General features: G+C 32.9%; 1 pseudogene; it reads left to right on the forward strand.

The window, feature by feature from the left end:
• The first annotated feature begins 637 nt into the window (after positions 1-637).
• LOC141547270 (claudin-6-like) lies at positions 638-5,375 on the forward strand (annotated as a pseudogene).
• Positions 5,376-6,607: the final 1,232 nt, after the last annotated feature.

The following is a 6,607-nucleotide window of genomic DNA, read 5'->3' on the forward strand; positions in this document are numbered from 1 at the left end:
GAAAAAACTGAGTTCTAGAGAGTTGTAATGCCTTATTCAAAGTAATTCAGGTAGAAAATATACTAACTCAAGTCTTTTGACTAAATATGGTACTCTAATCAAAATAACTCATATTTGTACAGTCCTTTCAGGTTTGGAAAGCAATTTACATAAACTTTTATAGGTAGGTAGGTATTATTATTATTTTTATTTTACAGACAAGAAAAAGATACATATAACCAATGATTTTCCTGGGTCATATTACTTGTAAATCACTGAGGTTGAATTGGAATCTCAGTCTTCTTAGCTCCTAGGCTATGCCATTCTACCCATATGAAGCATAATAAAATCCTCAATTATTGAGGTGGCATTAGAAATAGAAAACTAATTATAACTTTCAAATATTTTAGCCAGGTAAGTTAAGAGAATTTAGGACAAAGGAAAGATAAAAATTTGTAGAGTTGGGGGTTAGAGAAAAGATAAAGAGTTTAATCCCATTAGATGCTAAATTTTAGATGCTAGGGAGACAACCACATAGAAATGCCTAGTAGGCAATTGAAATTGTAGTTCTGGGATTAAAATTCAAGAAAGAGGCCCATACTGGAGACAGAAGTTTGGATATATCTAAATAAAGATGGTAATTTACTAATGAATTTAGATGGAAACAGAGGGAAAGAATAGAGATAAAAATGATAGGGAGGGGCAAGAAGAAGCCTACTGGAAAAAGGTAAGTCTTGGCAAGATAGATATAAACAAAAACATGCTGGTGTATTTGGATATGTGAGATGAAATATTTATAATGTAATATTTTAGCATAGAAACATTTCTAAAGATAATATTTTTAATATAGAAATAAGCTATTTCCAAATTTCTCTTGAATTACTAAGATTCCTTTGTCAAGATCTTTCACTCTTCCTTTGCTTGTTTCTCATAAATGTAAAATGAATAACCAATATTTTCAAGAAAGCATTTCCAGTAACTGGATGAGAATGTTTTAAGCTTTTGGGAATAAAATGGGTCAGAAACATGAAATTGTGATATTTTTAGTTTATGTACCTCTCACATGAAGATAAGTGGTACCTAAAAGTAAATCACATGACTGAAAATCCAGGGAGGCATAGGGATTTTATAGAGGCTAGTAAGAAACAAAAACAAATCTATCAAACACTAAAACAAAATATATTTTTATATAGTTTTATATCTAGTCTTATATTCTCGTAGGTTTATTTTAAAATAGGTTTATTACTGCTTTTTGATTTTATACCAAAGCTATTTCTGGATATTCAGTAACTCATCACTTTAAAAAAATTGAATGAAATGGGAATGAACAACAGTCCACATCCGTAGTTCCTGCATTTATTGTAAAAGAAGTGCCTCCTTATTACTTCTCTGGGGTCAAAAGGTCATTGCAAATATTTTGCATTAATTTTGCCTTTGGTTTATAAAAGTTCTAAAGGCTCTGAGGCTATTTTCCCTAAAGGTAAAAAAAAAAGTGCTGGTAATCAATTGGGTTCACCTTTCAAATTTAACAGACATTTGGGCCAAAAATTAATTTGATATAATAATTATGTTGATGAAATACCACAATAAAGATCTTAAATAATTATAGTTGTACTGATTTTTTGAGTTGGCAATCAGCAAACATATCAAATTACTATGTGCTTAACACTGTACTGGATTAGGAATAATGAAAATAATATCCAAGACTTATGTCACACCTTTTGATTTGCAAAGCACTTCCCATAAATTATCTCATTTGATCCTGACATTAGCCCTTGGAAGTAGTTGCTGTTGTGATCTATATTTTATAGATGAGGAAAGAAGCTCAGAGATGTTTAGTATCTCACTCTAGGTCACCTAGTTATTAAATGTCTGAGGCAGAATTTAAATTAATGTCTTCCAGAATCCATGTTTTGAAATTTATGCATCCTGGGATACAAAAAGCGAAAATTAAATAAGTCTTGATCTGAAGGAGATTATATTCAGTCCTTGGAGGAGGGATGGTGGGCACCAAAGATAATGAGCACTAAAACTACAAACATTAGTTTTAAAAAATGCTTTTACACACATCCACACATACACACACACACACGTACACACACACATATAAATGCAACTCTAAAAAGAAAAATATATATATATTTTTATCAGTAGCCCATGTCTTTAAACAGAACATTGTCAAGCAGGATTGCAAAGCAGGATGTTTTATTAGCAGGTTACCCTTCTTAATATCCTCCCTGATCTAAAAATCCTATGTCAGTTGTAAACATCATTTTTTTTTCATTAACTCTATAACCCTGGCATATTTTATAATTGAGTTGCACTTAAGAGAGAGTAAGACACAGAACTAGAAAATATATGAGTGGAAATATGACAAGTGTGTGATGACTGACATTCAACATCTGCGTTCTTGACATTGCTATTTTCAAAGTTGCAAACAACAACAACAACAACAACAACAACAACAACACCCACTCACCCCCTACCATTACACTGGAGTTATCCACAGAAGTTTGGTCCTTGAAGAAAAAAAGAAAATACTGATTTTGACATCTTAACTCTACAGATTTTTGTAAATTATAGCAAATATGCAGATAATTTGTGATATTAAAAGCCTCCTTTTCAAATAAATTAAATTCAGTACAACTTATTATTCATTTACTAAACATCTTAGCAGCAGTAGCTACTGATCAAAGTCCTAGGAATACAAAAATAATAATAAACTTATTTGTTTTCTAGCATTTGATAGTCTATTAAGTAATATGACAGTATTTGAGTATTTTTCCTGAATCATATAGTTTCAAAAAATTCATTCAGAAAATTTATAGGACTATTATGTTGAAATATAAGGAAGGAAACAAGAATTTATTAAATGTCTACTATATGCGAGGAACTATGCTAATTGTTTTACAAAAATTATCTCATTTATCATTACAATATTCTGAGATAGATGATATTATGATCCTTATTTTACAGTCAAGAAAACTTTGGTTTAAATTTTCTGCCTCCCTCCTTCCACTCTTGTAACCATTGAGAAGGAAATAGATACATCAATTGTACATGTGAAGTCATGTAAGACATATTTCCATATTAGCCATGTTGCAAAACATGCAAAAGAAAAAAAAAGGAAGAAATAGAAAGGAATTGAAAAACTATTATAATCTGCACTCAGTATTCATAAATTCTCTTTCTCTGAAAGGCAATAGTATTTATTATCATACAATCATATTGTCTTTGACAATTATATTGATAAGAGTAGTTAAGTCTTTTATAATTGATCATTAATTATCAGTATGACTATGTCTTGTTGGCTCACTTAATTTTGCATTAGTCTATATACATTTTCTCAGTTGTTGTGTTTCACCAATTCTATTTTTAAGGAGTTGTTTTCTTCAGTGTGTGTGTGTGTGTGTGTGTGTGTGTGTTTATATGTTGTATTTTGATTAAGAGAGCCCTACTAGATTCCTCTCCCATGCTTCCCCACATTGTGCCTGTACCTCCCCCCACCTCTGCCAAATTGAAATAGCCCTTTTTTTTTTTATCTGAAGCTAAAAAGTTATTATACCCTGAATGTTTGTGGGTTCTGTCACTCCAAAATCCACTCAGAGTCTTGATTTAGAGTTAATTCTGAGGGAATCCAATGTCCTGGTTACTCTCTGCTATCTTGGCTCCATCAGATTTCCAATTCTTTGCCACAACAAAAATAGCTGTTACACATATGCACATGCACATACATACCCAAACACATAAGCATATATATCTATATCAAATTGTACATCTATCTATATCTATTTATGGAGAGAGAGAGAGAGAGAGAGAGAGAGAGAGAGAGAGAGAGAGAGAGAGAGAGAGAGACAGAGACAGAGAGAGAGAGAGAGTGGGAGAGAGAGAGAGAAGAGAGAGAGAAGCAGAGAAAATAATTTACTTTTTTGCTTTATCTCTTTGGGATTCAGACCTAGCACTTGTATTGCTGAGTAAAAGAATAATAGCCCCTTGGGTACAGTTCCAAATTGCTTTCCAGAATGTGTGGAACAGTTAAAGCTCTATTAGGATGCATTAATATACTGTTTCCCCACATCTTCTCCAGCATATGTCATTTTATTTTTTTTCTGGCATATTAACCAATCTGATAAATGTGATGCAATACTTAAAAGTTGTTTTAAATTTATTTTAGTAGTGATTTAGAATATTTTTTAATGTGATGATTGGTGGTTTTGATTTCTTCTTCAGAAAATTGGTTGTTCATATCCGTTGATCATTTATCAATTAAAAATGGCTTTTATTATTATTATTTTATACATTTGACTCAGTTTCCTAAATATTTGAGAAATGAGGTATTTATTTGAGACACTAATTGTAATTGTAGTTTTTTTTTTATTCCCCTCAAGTTTTGTGCTTTCCTTTTAATTTTGGTTGCATTTATTTTTTTTCTTTGTTTTGTTTTACAATACCTTTTTAATTTCATGTGATCAGAATTACTCATTTCACTTCCCATGGTCATGTACCCATTTTGATTTTATTTTAGTCCAGTGTGTGAGATGCTAGTATATATCTAGATTTTGTCTAACTTGTTTCTGGTTTTCTGGGCAATTTTTGTCAAATAGTGAGTTTTTGCACCAAAAGTTTGGATTTTGGGATTTATCAAATACTAGATTACTCTAGAACATTTTTCTGATAAAGGCCTCATTTCTCAAATATGTAGGGAAATGAGTCATATTTTTGAAAATATGAGCCACTTTCTAATTGATAAAAGCTCAAAGAACATAAAGAGGAAAATTTTAGAGGAAGAAATCAAAGTTATCAATCCTTACATTAAAAAATGTTCTAGATACTCTATCCTAGTCTCTGACTGGACTCATTCCTCATCTAGGCAGATTTTCTCTTAAGCCCTGCCCCATAGCATCTTCTGGCTTCTGAATCCTGGACATAATTCTTTCAGTAGTGAGCTGAATATAAATGGTAGTGTCCTGTGCCATGCCCATGTGATAGATCAGAGTTTCCATTAACAATAACATTGTAGTATCCTAGGTAATGAGGGAAGACTTCTGGATGTCTTGTGTGGTCCAGAAAACTGGTCAGATGCCATGTAAGGTGTATGATTTTCTGTTAGCCTTTCCTCTTGATCTTCAAGGAGCTACAGCCCTCAGTATTGTTGTTCTTCTTGTGGCATTGGTGAGCCTGCTCAACTATTTTTCTGGGGTCAACTGTAGCACATGAATAGAAGACGAGGAACCAAAACCTTGAGTAGTTCTGATTTTAAGGGTCATTTTTCTCATCTCAGCAGTCCTGATCCTGATTCCCCTATGTTGGACTGCCTATGTGATCATCAGGGCCTTCTACAACTCCCAGTGGCTGATACTCAGAAATAGGAATTGGGACATAGGTTATATATATAGGCTGGGTAGCTGTGGCTATGTGGCCCAATACTTTACTTCTGTCCTTCCCCAAAGGACTCTTGAAGTCCTTCAAAGTACCCAACCAAAAAGTATGTGTGAATCTGGAAGGAAAGGGGGAGGGACAAAACAAATGATTCCCTCAGGTAAGGGAAGTCCTTCTTCCCCTTTTTACCTCTCAAGATGAAGCTATAGGTGACCCCTGTCAGTCTTGAGGCTTTTGGTTTTCATTTCTTTTTATTTAAAAAAAAAATCCTTGGATGGGGCAACTGGGTGATGCAATAGATAGAGCATCAGCCCTGAAGTCAGAAGGACCTGACTTCAAATCTGGCCTGAGATACTTAATACATCCTAGCTGTGTGACCCTGGGCAAGTTACTTAATCCCAAATGCCTAAAAAAATACTTGGATGACTGAGCTAAGACTCAACATCCCTTTCTGGTCTTTACTGCTGCTACTGATGAATTCTAAAATTTTCCAGATATTCTTGGATAAGAGCTCTAGCATCTATTTCTCTGGAATCCTCTTTGGTTTCTAACTCTGATAAGTGCAAAGTTCTTTTATTCTTTTTTTTTTAATTCTATTTTATTTTATTTAAGTGCAAAAGTCTTTTATTCTTGCCATCCCCAACTCCCAGGAAAATAAGACTATCAATATTCTATATGCCTTTCTTGGTCTCCATGGGAACTATGATACTACTATATTCCCTCTGAACCCCAGAAAGCAGGATGTGATCTAACTGCTGGCTCTTTTATTCTCCTTTTAACATACTTTTCCTAATCCAGAATTTAGAAAACACTTTTCCCAACCTCCCATCATGCTGCTGACTTCCCTTCCTGTCTCTTTTTATAGAGTTTCCATGGTTGGAGATTTTTTTAGACAATAAAGCATATTTTATTTTTTAAAAGTGTTCTACATCATTATGATATAAACAACTTTAGATTCACCAAATTAATTATTAGTTTACCTATTTTTACACACTCTCTTTAGAATTTATTCTTTTTTCATGTTAACTAATTTGGTGAATAATTCAGATATAAATTTGTACTGGTGACAGAAAAAAAACCCTTATCAGTAAAGTTACTGATGCTTAAAATATCTAAGTATATGTCTAAGGGATGTAAAAATGCTTTGGCGATACAAAGGAGAAATAGAGAAAGTACCTGTCCCATACCATTTCTTAAAATAGTTGGAATGATAAAGCATATAATTCATATAACAAGTTTAAAATGTCTG

This window comes from Sminthopsis crassicaudata, chromosome 6 (genome assembly GCF_048593235.1).
Source record: "Sminthopsis crassicaudata isolate SCR6 chromosome 6, ASM4859323v1, whole genome shotgun sequence".
NCBI lineage: Eukaryota > Metazoa > Chordata > Mammalia > Dasyuromorphia > Dasyuridae > Sminthopsis > Sminthopsis crassicaudata.